Source organism: Dermacentor variabilis, unplaced genomic scaffold, assembly GCF_050947875.1.
Source record: "Dermacentor variabilis isolate Ectoservices unplaced genomic scaffold, ASM5094787v1 scaffold_22, whole genome shotgun sequence".
Taxonomy (NCBI): domain Eukaryota; kingdom Metazoa; phylum Arthropoda; class Arachnida; order Ixodida; family Ixodidae; genus Dermacentor; species Dermacentor variabilis.
The window spans coordinates 744,023-756,860 of NW_027460390.1; the positions used below are offsets into that span (position 1 = coordinate 744,023).

At 45.1% G+C, this 12,838-nt stretch overlaps 1 long non-coding RNA gene across 1 annotated transcript; it reads right to left on the reverse strand.

Moving 5' to 3' along the window:
• Positions 1–816: 816 nt before the first annotated feature.
• On the reverse strand, positions 817–4,188 carry LOC142568597 (uncharacterized). Its single transcript, XR_012825477.1, has 2 exons — positions 4,020–4,188; positions 817–986 (listed from the first exon to the last, which is right to left on the reverse strand). It is a non-coding gene; the product is annotated as an uncharacterized LOC142568597 (long non-coding RNA).
• Positions 4,189–12,838: the final 8,650 nt, after the last annotated feature.

Here is a 12,838-nt window from a genome sequence, read left to right on the forward strand (position 1 = left end):
ATTGACATGGAACCAACATATATATAACGTCTGCATGACTGCCTATCAAAAGTTATATTTTCTGAGAAAATAAACTGGAACATGCATCGCGTAATGTAAAACTTATTGCATGCACCGCCTTCATTAAGATGATACTAGAATATTCAGCCGTTGTTTGGAGTCCCCATCAAGTGACGCTCAAGAGGAAGTTAGAAAGGATACAGAGTCTGGCGGCACGTTTTATTTGTTCGAAATACCAAAGGAAGGAATCGGTCACGCTTATGTTACAGCGCTGCAACTTCTATCTTCTTGAGTTACGTAGGAAAAAATATAGGCTGAAGGTGCTTTATCAAATAATGCAGGATCAACTTTAGATTGATAAGCTCAAATATCTACATGCTCCAGGCAAAAGATACCCGCAAACTAACCACGACTACGTCATAAAGCCGGACTGTACCAACAGTGATACATATCGATACTCATTTTTCCTGGATGCGATAGAAATGTGGAACCAATTGCCAAACGCTATTGTTAGCCTAAAAGATGTCACCGACTTTGAAGATGCTGCTGAAGCATATTTATGGGAGTTTTCGAATTAGTTTTGAAGTGCCAAGTGATATGTGCAACTTGATATTCATTGTGTGTATTTTGACAAATGTCAGAAGTGTGCTGAACAGCATTCAAGTGAACATCTTATTCAGTGCGAATTGATAAGTGTTAAGCAACTTTACGTACATTGACATTGTCCATATTTGATTTATGTAATTGTATTGTCCTCTCTGTTATTACCCTCTATGAGGGTTGACAGTATTAATAAATAAATAAATAGACAACGAGGAATGTGGGTAAGAACACTTTATTTTCAGCACACATGTTTTTTTAATGAACGGCTGTTATACTGCTAAAATATGCACATTTAATAAAAGTACACTGCTCTGCTTCATCACTCCATGCTAAGTGCAAGTATCCTGTACCAGGAAGTCAAACCAAGACGTGGGATGTTCAGTCTGTGAAAATAAAAACGAGTTTGAAACATTAACGTGCAAAAACTAAAGCACACTCAAGAAAATAAACACAGCACAGGAACATATCCAATGAATCAGAATTACCTTTGAGAGCAAACATATAGTTTCTATGCCACAGTGAAAAAACCTTATTCCTCCGGCTTTTTTTGTGCGTGAGAAAATATGAAAGTGCATGCGTTCTCCCCATATTGTGTATCTGTCATCTTTTCACACACAACAAAGATGTTGTCTCAATGTGCCCAACTGTCTTTGCATATCCATTTCTCTGCTCTCATACCATGATACCTACAGTTAAAGGCTGTAGCAATGCTTAGCTTGAATGAACCAACACAAGCTACATGCACTGTGCTGTTGAACATGGCATTGTAAGTTAAGATTCATGCACAGCACATTCATGTGCTATAAACATTTGATTGTTATTGTAGGCGAGATAAATAAAAAGAAGGTATGTAAATAAGAATGTTCCCTAATAAGCTGTGCAGAAGTGCTCTCCCGTTTGGACAGACGCCGAGCACAGCTGCAGTGAACAAGAAGCCAACTTATACAGCATTTAAAATCTAGGTTCTAAATGTGCTGCAGATTTTTCTGAATTCATGGTCGAAAATCTAGGTGTTAAAGGTGACAAACATTTAAACAGGTCTCTATTTGGACTGGTAATGCTATGTGTCACCTAGTTTGATAAAATATGCCATATCACTGGTCTCCCAAGCTAAGGCTGCTGTCCAGTTGAAAGTGCAAATTACTCAATTATGTCTAGGGCACGTTTGAGCAAAGGGCAGCCAAGATTACTGTGCCATTGAGGTCTATTTCCTGAAATCTGATTTCTTCTCAGAAAGCTACCTCTCTAAAAAAAAAAACCTTCCCAACAACATAAACCTTTCTTGAGAAAAGCCATCACACTGGTCCTTGAACAGTAATTACACAGTGGCTCCTTGTGATGTAATGTTATGTACGTCAGCACCTTACAAAGTACAGGAAAATTTAATAATGGCAGCGTGACAGGTATACAAAAAAGTAAAGGGATAAAACATAACACAGGCTGCCATCAGTGTTCATATCTCTACTTTAATGTGGATGTTTTTAGCAGTGAATACATGTTCTCATTAAACTGAGTCATAATATTACAAAAGCGAAACATTCTAAACTGACAAATGTGCTTTATTACGATCCACCGCAATACAGGAGGCGTTTTGCAGTGAACGGTCACGTAAGGTTTTGGCTAACTACGGCGGGCGTGTCCTGCAGCGAGGCCTCTTGTGTATTGCGGTAAAGCGTATTATTGTGACAAGAGCTAACCTGGCATGTATGGCTTTAGCCAACAAAAGTTCTCAAGACATCATGCATCCTGCTGCGAAAATCTGCTTTGTTGAGAGTAGAACATTAGGTTCGTCGCTGACAGAAACCATACATTCGAGATTCACGTAAATCTTTCCCAATATCGGCATGCTTCACCGCAACACACAAAGATGTTGCGGTGATAACGGTGGTCGAACAGGCTGGTGCAAATGTTTCGACAGGGGAGCGTGCCTTCATCAGGGCAACTGCTTTCCTTGGCAGTTTTCATATACGTGAGCCCCCCCCCCCCCCTCCACTTCCAACAGGGGAGATATAGCTGGACCTTTGCCAAGAAACGTACCGGCAAGCGTTTGGTAGTGGCTGGTAGAGATGCAGGAGTCTAAAAAGCGTTGCGAAATTCGGTTCCGTAAGGTTAGCTTCACCGCAATACAAATATGTTAAGCAGTTAGACATACATGTTTTGCGGTGAATCATAGCAAGGGTACCTGGCCTTTGATGCAAAGCAGCTTCCCAAGAGGAACGCTAATCCAGTGGCTAGTTATGCAGTTCCCCGCATGCGAGTGAGTTCCCTGCGTTCGGCGGTTTCCCAGTGACATACAAAATGACATTGATTGACTGTGTTGTAAAAGGGCGACGGCACTATATGCTGATGCAAAAGCGTCGTTTCGCTTGCGAAAACTGCGCTCGGCTAAAGAGAACACCTTGACTCGCATATGACCAAAGCAGTTGAACAGGAAACTACGAAATTACGTAGCTATTATGGAAGAAATCAACAGTTAAGAAAAAAATGAGCGTGTAAACATTAACTGGCTTACGAGGTCGACAAACCAATGGTTCAAAGCATCACAGCCACGTCCGAAATAGCGCTGAAGGCCGGCCAGTACACTTAGGCGCCTCGGCGCGCGTAATGTAATAGGAGACGGCAGGTCCACAAGTACATTATTAAGGAACACATATGTCGGAAAAAGCGGTCACTCTTCAGTTCTGACATGCTACACCGCGTAACACTAGTATACTGCGGCGAAGCTGACTTCAGGACGCCGATTTCTTCAACTCATCTAGCGAGGCAGGTCCGTTTATCACGCTTGGCAACGTTTGACATTTTCTGCATTAATTTCGTTTGTTCTTTTTAATTTTATTATCACAGTGACCCTGTATCACGCAGTAGCAGAGCTAGTGCCGCGTCTTAGCTGCGTTAGGAAAGGTAAGCGTGTATGCAGCAGGCACGGCGGCATTGGCTCTTGTTTGGAAACTTCAAGAGACGCTCTTCCGCGGAGCGATGCCATTTGTATTATTAAAAGAATGCAGGTGATCATTAAATGAGCCGCAGCAAAGCTGTAAAAAAGCAGTAATAATAACGCTGTTCTAAGATCCTCTCGCTCGAGCGAGATGGTCTTAGAAAAAAAGCGCGATGTAACGCGATCTGACGGAACAGCTCGTCATGCCAGTGTTTTCTTACGTCCTCGTTCTTACGCGCACCCTCCCCTGAATCAGACTACTGAATGGTTCTGTGCACGCACTGACGATCCTGACGGAGGCAATACCACTCACATGAGCAGTTCCATATAACATGCCACGGCCCATTCCACATGCCGGCTGCAATTTGACGCGGCCATGAGGCAAAATATGCGCACAAGGTACCTAATGGTAACGCATCAAACAGCTCACAGCCCCAATCCTTTATTACACGCATATAGCGTGGAAAGATGAATTACTCACGCTCTAAGTGGGCACGGAATACGAACCGCTTCGCAGCGCAGCCGGCTCCGTAAGACAGACGCCATGGAAATGAGCGGATGTGACATCATGGGTTATAGCGGACGTGACGTCATGGGTGAACGTAGACATTTCGGGCACCTTTCGTCTGCTGTGCCCCGGGCACAGCAGACACGGCCCATGGGAATGATGGAAAGTACAGGTTACGGATTGGTATTCTATTGACTGGCGAACTAGCCTACAGGTATTTTTTGGCATTTTTGGTTTCGCTCCAAGCGCAACTGCTATAACCCGCAGTAAGATAGTGCGACGCAAAGCTCTCTGCCTTTGTTCTGTTGCTCGAAATAGCGATAGCGCGCTGGGCCGGCTAAAGCCCCTCCATCCACGCGCTGGTCGGCGGAAACGTGTATGAAGGGGCTTTAGGGCCAGCGGCTGGGCCGATGCTTGTGTCGCGGTGTCGTGTCAAATGAAACCTTAACTAGGTTAAAAATTAAATTATGGTGTTTTACGTGCCAAAACCACTTTCTGATTATGAGGCACGCCGTAGTGGGGGACTCCGGAAATTTCGACCACCTGGGGTTCTTTAACGTGCACCTAAATCTAAGTACACGGGTGTTTTCACATTTCGCCCCCATCGAAATGCGGCCGCCGTGGCCGGGATTCGATCCCGCGGCCCCTTAACTAGGTTGGCACCAATTGAAGTGGGAGGCAAGGCACCAAGGCAACCAGTAGGCAAGAGAGAGAAAGAGAGAGAGATAGAAGAAAGGGGAAAGGCAGGGAGGTTAACCAGAGGGGAAGATCCGGTTTGCTACCCTACGCTGGGGAAAGAGGGGAGGGGGAGGTAAAGTGACAACAAAGTAAAGATAAAGAAAGAAAGGAGCACAGACATACAATCACAGTTGGTCACTGTCGCCGCACACTGTCACCGCACAGCACAGTAGCACTTGCAGCACACACTGTTCATGCTACAGCCGCTTGTCCAATTCTGTAGCCCTTAAAAACTGCAACAGTGCCCTCGTCGCCATCTGCTGCGATGGCTTGTGATGGCGGCGTTTTAATATAAGTTCCTCTGTTAGAGGTCTTCGGTCAAAGCGCCCTATCGCGTTTGCGAGCGATCGTATCTGTAAATTACAGCGAGGACAGTCACAGAGAAGGTGCTGAAGAGTCTCTTCGTTGCCACAGTTATCACACGAGGCGTCGTCGGCCCATCCGATTTGGAAAGCAAAAGACTTGGTGAACGCCACCCCTATAGCCATATTCGACAAAGCAGGGTACCTTCGCGACGGCAGAGTCCAGCTGAAATGCAAAGGCGTAAAGAAGAGTCCAGGTTGTGCAGCCGGTTGTTTTGAAAACTTCCTGCATTCCACATGGAAAACGTGATATCTCGGCTGAGTATTCGAAGTTTTCTTGCGGCATCTGTCCTTGATAATGATATCGGCTCCTCTTCGCTGCCTTGAAGAGCCGACCGAGCAGCGTTATCGGCGTGTTCGTTTCCTATGACGCCGCAGTGACTTAGAAGCCACTGAAATGTCACGTGGTGTCCTTTCTCAGTCAAGGTATGGATTAGTTCTCTAATCTCATATATCAGTTCGTGTGGTCCACACCGCAGGGCTGATAGCAAAGGCTGCAGTGCTGCCTTCGAGTCACTGAATATTGACCATCTTCGAGGTTGTTCTTGGCTATCTTCGAGGTTGTTCTTGGCTGACGAGACGAAGTGCAGCGCGAAAAGCTACAAGTTCCGCAGCCATCGGTGTCGTTGGGTGACATGTCTTGAACCTGATCGTGGGGGCTTTAGCTGGGAAAACCACGGCTCCAGAGGAACACTGGATAGTTGCCGATCCATCAGTATAAATATGTACGTGGTCGGCGTACCTCTCGTGCAAAAGGAGCAGAATTAGTTGTTTAAAGCAGGTGATGACAGCTCAGATTTTTTCCTGATTCCTGGTATGTTGAGGTGCACTGCTAGTCGAGCCAAACACCATGGAGGAATCGGTGGCTTAGTTGCAGGGCTGAAGCCTGATGGAAGGCAGGTGTAATAATTCGAAATCGTAGAACAAAATGATGCTGCGCTTTCTGACGGTAGTGTTGCCAGATGGTGGGAACGGGCACGGGCAACGTGCCTAGTGTGCACTCTCAACACTTCCACCGCAATGTGTGTTTGTATGGGTTGGTCTCGGGTGATCGCAATAGTCGCTACTGTCGATGTGCATTTTGGCAAACAAAGACAAACCCTGAGAGCCCGAGCTTGAATAGCCTGTAGAGCATGAAGATTTGTCTGGTAAGTGTTGGTCAGTACGGGCAAACTGTATCTCAAGAAGCCCATAAACAGAGCCCTGTACAATTCCAACATTGCATGCACTGAGATTCCCCAAGTCTCTCTGCCCAGAAACCTGAAAAGCTGGGAGATTCCTGTCAGACGTTGTTTCAAGTAGGTCACGTGTGGGCTCTATGAGAGATCTCTATCAATCTAACCAGTAGGCAAGCTCTCCCAAGTAACAAAGGACCTAATGAAGAAACGACAAAAAAATGAGTGTCCAACTCAAGAGATAGGATACAATTCGCGGGACTGTCAAAACTGATCAACAAGGTGAAAATAAGGGATATTCGAAATTATAACGTGAGAAAGGCTGAAGAAGCCGTAACAAATGGACGAAGCCTGAAATCGGTGAGAAAGAAACTTGGCATAGGACAAAACAAGATGTATGCACTGAAAGATAAGCACGGTAATGTCATCAGCAATCTCGAAGATATAGTAAAAGCAGCGGAAGAATTCTATACTGACCTGTACAGTACCCAGAGGAGTCAGTATACCTCGATTAGAAACAGTAATGAACAGGATACAAGAACTCCTCCTGTAACTAGCGATGAGGTCAAAAGGGCCTTGCAAGACATTAAATGAGGAAAAGCGGCAGGAGAATATGGAATAACAGTCGATTTAATCAAAGATGGAGGAGACATATTGCTTGAAAAACTGGTGGCTCTTTATACGATGTGTCTATTGACTGCAAGGGTCCCAGAAAACTGGAAGAATGCAAACATTATACTAATACACAACAAGGGAGACATTAAAGAATTGAAAAATTATCCGCCCATTAGCTTACTCCCAGTATTATATAAAATATTTACCAAAATAATATCCAATAGAATAAGGGCAACACTGGACTTTAGTCAACCAAGGGAACAGGCTGGCTTCAGGAAGGAATACTCTACAATGAATCACATCCATGTCATCAATCAGGTTATCGAGAAATCCGCAGAGTACAATAAGCCTCTCTATATGGCTTTCATAGACTACGAAAAGGCATTTGACTCAGTAGAGATACCAGCAGTTATAGAGGCATTATGTAATCAAGCAGTACAGAACGCTTACGTAAATACCTTGGAAAACATCTACAGAGGTTCTACAGCTACCTTAATTCTACACAAGGGAAGCAGGAAGGTACCTATATTGAAAAGGGTCAGACAGGGAGACACAATCTCTCCAATGCTATTCACTGCGTGCACTTAGAAGTATTCAAGCTATTAAACTGGGAAGGCTTAGGAGTAAAGATCGACGGCGAATATCTAAGCAACCTTCGGTTTGCCGATGACATTGTTCTATTCAGCAACAATGCAGACGAGTCACAACAAATGATTGAGGACCTTAACAGGGAGAGTATAAGTGGGGTTGAAGATTAATATGCAGAAAACAAAGGTAATGGTAAATAGCCGGGCAAAGGAAGAAGAGTTCGTGATCGCCAGTCAGCCTCTAGAGTCTGTGAAGGAGTACGTTTACCTAGGTCAATTAATCACAGGATACCCTGATCATGCGAAGGAAAGTCACAGAAGAATAAAAATCGGTTGTATCGCATACGGCAGACATTGCCAACTCCTCACTGGGAGCTTGCCATTATCATTGAAAAGGAAGGCGTACAATCAGTTCATTTTACCAGTGCTGACATATGGGGCAGAAACTTGGAGACTAACAAAGAAGCTTGAGAACAAGTTAAGGACCGCGCAAAGAGCGATGGAACGAAGATTGCTAGGCATAACGTTAAGAAACAGAAGGAGAGCGGCTTGGATCAGAGAGCAAAAGGGTATAGACTATATTCTAATTGACATCAAGAGGAAAAAAATGGAGCTGGGCAGGTCATGTAATGCGCCGGTTAGACAACGGTTGGACCATTAGGGTTACAGAATGGATACCAAGAGAAGGAAAACGCAATCGAGGACGACAGAAGACTCAGTGGAGCGATGAAAATAGGAAATTCGCGGGCGCTAGTTGGAATCGGTTGGCGCAGGACAGGGGTAATTGGAGATCGCAGGGAGAGGCCTTCGTCCTGTAGTGGACATAAAACATGATGATGATGATGATGTGTCGAAGCCCTGACGAGAAAGCGACGGCATCGTAAACTTTAAAAGAAAGTGTTTTGACCTTTTTGACCTTGGTTTGTTAAGTGTGTTAGGTTGGCGCTGTAGCATTACGTGCTTTATGAAACTTCAGAAGAGCAAAAAGAAGGCATTACTGATACAAGACATAGACAGCTGTACTTCTGGTGGCTTGACAATCAAATTTGATTGCGGGCTTCATTACGCATTGCTCGTTTACGTGCTCACTGAAATGTGTGTTTCAGGCCATTTGAGAACACAAACTTAGTTGTGGTAGAAAAGGTTGCTGCTTCCTGGCTGTAGTCTGCTGTCGCAAAAATGGGTAAGTGCAAAGCCACGCCATAACAGCTGCTGGCGAGCGCTTCGGAAGCGATACGTCAATATAAAATATAATCAAGCATACTCGTAGGAGGCCACAAGCGTCCTAGCTAGCATTGCAGCAGATGTGCTTAAAAGTATTTGAAGACATTCAGCAATCGTGACAGCCGACGCAGCCTTTCGAAAGAGCGAGAGAGTTCACAAGTGCCTGTCGTCTGCGAGAAAAGTCTCCCGTTCGCAACGAGCAGCTAGGCGTCGTAACAAACTACACTTGTAGCATTCCTGTCAAAGGCACAACACTTTCTCCCAGTACAAATCTTTTATTTCCATAAATACTTGATGAGTATGTTTATATAAAAACATGCACGGTTGTTACTGTTGTAAAATTAATAAATAATTATTCTCTGGCGCTAAATCGGGAACAGAATTGCAGAATGCATATCCTGGTGTGCCCTGGTGGTAAACCGTGATTCAATCTCAGTCATACAAAGTTTATGTAATGTGTTGTGCATTATATGAGATGCTGCAGAAATAAAATTAGATTTTACGCGTTAACATTTGAGTTATAGCTTCGTTTACTGCGCCGCAAGCAAACACCACTAATCTAAAGATCGAAGTTAATCCGAAGCCTGTACTTCCCATCATTTCCCTGTAGGTTGAGGCAACGCTCAGGAGAGGCCCCGTAGACACTAGCGCCACATTTCCCTCTAGGGTATTTATTTAGAAACTCTATGGGCCCACTCGATCATTGTCTAGTACACTCTTGTTGGAACCTACAAAACGCGCGCCAATTTGGCGTCCTATTTGGCTCACATTTTCCCCTTAGTATACATCGTTTCGTATTTTTGTGAAGCAGTCTGAGCACCGATATTTGTCTGGAGACTATAGCTTTAGAATAGTGTTTGTCGCGTTACGTACGTTAAATGCAAGCACCTTTGCGGGTCGTTTTGGTGTGCGTCCCTTCAAGACTCTTATTTAACGTACGGGAACGCAAACGCAAGGATGATATGGCTCCCGCAGAGCCAGAGTTGGGCTTCTGTTTTTCACGTGCCGCTCTGTTTCCATTCGTCAAGCGCAGTCACATGAAACTCCATCCTAACAGTGGCAACATGGCAGCGCCCATACAGCGCCAACCATCGCTACTAGATACTGGCGCTGTTACGTTTCGCCTACGACGCGCGGTATAGCCGGCGCGGATGCAACGGACGCCGGGGCTTCGTTCAAAGCGGCGGACATTTTGGCCCGTTCAGCGCTGCCGCAACGCCTCCCCGCCAAGCGCGTCCAGGCATGTTTCAATGCCACGTGTCTTCGTGTGTGCGTCTGTGTGTGTGTGCATGTTGGTGCCCACGCTTGTCAAAGCGCGGCAGCCGGGGAGAGGAGCTCCCCAACTGTGAAGCGAGGAGGTCTGACCGGGCCGCGCATTTACATTCGCTCTCCTGTGCAGCCGGTCGACTGCAGCGCCGCCCCCGCGGCGCCAGCGGGAACTATATATCTAGGTAACTTTGCGCCCTAGGGGAGCCTAGGTCCCTAGTTGTCGTGTAAAAAACGCGCCTAGCTCCTGAAAGGCCCTAGTCCCCATGCGCGCGCCACGGGGCCCATAGAAATATGCGCTAGCGCAGGGTTTGTGCCAACTCGCCGGAGCAACAGGGTGGGAGTTTCATTGCGCGTGCACGCAAGCAGCGCGACCACGAACGAAGCGATACCAAGGTGGAACAGCGGATTTTACGGCAATCGAAGCTGTGTGTGTGTGTGTGGGTGGGTGGTGTGTTTGTGACGCGCTTGGTGTGTGCAAAGAGCAATTAAGTTGCGTGTGTGACGAATGTGTATGCTCAAAATAGCACGACCACGAACGAAGGTGGAATATGGCGTTTTGGCGTTTGGTGTGCGCAAAGCAGTCGAGTTGCGTGTGTGACGCGTTTGTTCGCGCAAACAGCACGACCACGAACGAAGCGATGCAAGGTGGAACAGCGCGTGTTGCACAATCGAGTTGTGTGTGTGCGTGCGTGTGTGTGACGCGTTTGTGATGCGCAAAGAGCACGACGACGATCGTCTTCTAAAACTGCGCCAGAGCAAACCGATTGTTGAGTACTACATACGTACTGCGCGGGCGTTAAAACTAGAGAAACACGGGATTGCGACGCGACCAGCCGCAGTGTATAGGACTGTACGTACGTACGTACGTTTTTGTAATGTGGTCAATCTTAAAAGGACGATGGCATTTCTGCACCGGCGGAGAAGTGGGAAATCGTGATTAAATTTGGCCGATCATTGTCAAAAGCAAAGGCTTACCCTTAATTAGGGGTTATCCCCTACCTTCTACTGAAACTGGAGCCTCCAGTAGTCTTCATGCACTTTTGTAGTCCTGACACCATACGACGATACCCTCTGACGTGGGGCCCAGACTACTGGAGAGCTGGTTGATCAAGCTTGCACTTAACCTTTTGTTCTTTGATTATGCTACAGTGCTAGAGCGTAGTTTCTTGCTATTAGTAAACAGGCAAGACAACAAAGCATTGCTACTCTACTCCTGTTGTGGCTCTACAGTCAATGACACTAGAGGGGAAAGGAATCGAGATCCAAGCCAAGTGGCAAATTGTGTTTAGTCAGTCTTAAACACCCTTAACTCAATGTTTTAAATGCCTGTGTGGTTGATACCTTGTCTAGTGGAACTTCTTGCCATCCCCAAAATGTGCATAGCACCAGAGGTATAGTTTGACAGCTGTAAGCAGTGCAATTAAGGGAATGCAGTACCTGTATTGCAGCTTTACACCGGCTAAGATATTGAAGCTTGGGAGTATGTTCATATTTCTCATCTATAGTGTGGCAAGAACTTGTAATCCGCCCTCAAGTTCTGCTGGAGCACAAGCTACTGTTGCTCTTTTGTGCAGCTAGTGTCAGCAGACAAGCTTGCAGTATTGCTAGGTAGAAAAGCACTTAGGCTTCACGACCATCCAAGTCATAAATGAATAAGTGCATGGCTAGAAGTTGTAAATTGCAAGAAACAGTTCAAATGCCATTGAGCATAGTTGCGCTATTGCAATGTATCCTTCGGAGCATTGTACGAGCCATGGTAGTTCCCACATTGTGTTGAAGTGCCACACCAGTGACATATGATAATGATGCTAGCGTGATCCAGTGTGGCTGTACTTTAATGTATAAAAACTTTTCATGTGTTTTAGATTATATTTAGTGCAGTATCTGAAAGTTTATGCGCAGAAGATGATAGCTGACCTTACAGCCATGTTTTTTATACAGTCCTTCACTTTCCATCAACTTCAGCAAATCATTGAAGCCCCAAAATAACACATTTAATATTGGTACTCAGATTGAACAGTTTCAGTTCTATGTCTATGTTTCAGAGAACTGGACCAAACTTGAAGAATGAAAATTTAGCTACCTATTGATGCTGTAGCTTTAGGCTCTGCAGGAACCATTTATCTGCAGCACCCAACTTATCCCGTATTTGACGGATCATGATAGATGTGTGAAGAAGCAAGAGTGTTATGCAGAACAGTTTTCAAGAGGTAATGAACCTCTCCCATATAATTCATAAATAACTGGAAGGTTTCTCCTAAGGAAATGTTCGTGCTCTGCACTGTAACATTGACAAGTACCTCCCTAAGATAAGGTGATAAAGAGAGCTGGTTTTATGAATCTGTTGTATTTCCACAATTTTGACATGGCATAAGTGAGGCCCAAGGCATAAATGGTACTGCGTGCTGCACTTATTGTACAGATCAATAGTAGCCAATCAATAGCCATTTTATTGAAGATGCAAACTGGATCATATCCTAGGGCCAATTCACTGTCAATGAAAACTGTTATACTGGCTTCCTGCACTGTTTATTGATCATGGACTTCTTTTTGAAGTGCGATTGAAGTCCCTCAATATCTTAAACTATGAATTGCAACTGGGAGAATGTGTCCATTCATTAGGACCACACTTTTTGTCTTTAGTTCTCATCATTGTAAACAGCTTCATAATGAGAGCAACCTCAGACGAAATGCTTTTTTTCCTGGCATCCTTCTTCTGCCTTCTTTGTAAGCACAAACTATGGACATGTAAACAAGGTAATCTTGCATTTACCCTGCCTACAAGTGCCTCTTTTGACATTCATGCCTGTATTGCCTTTTCA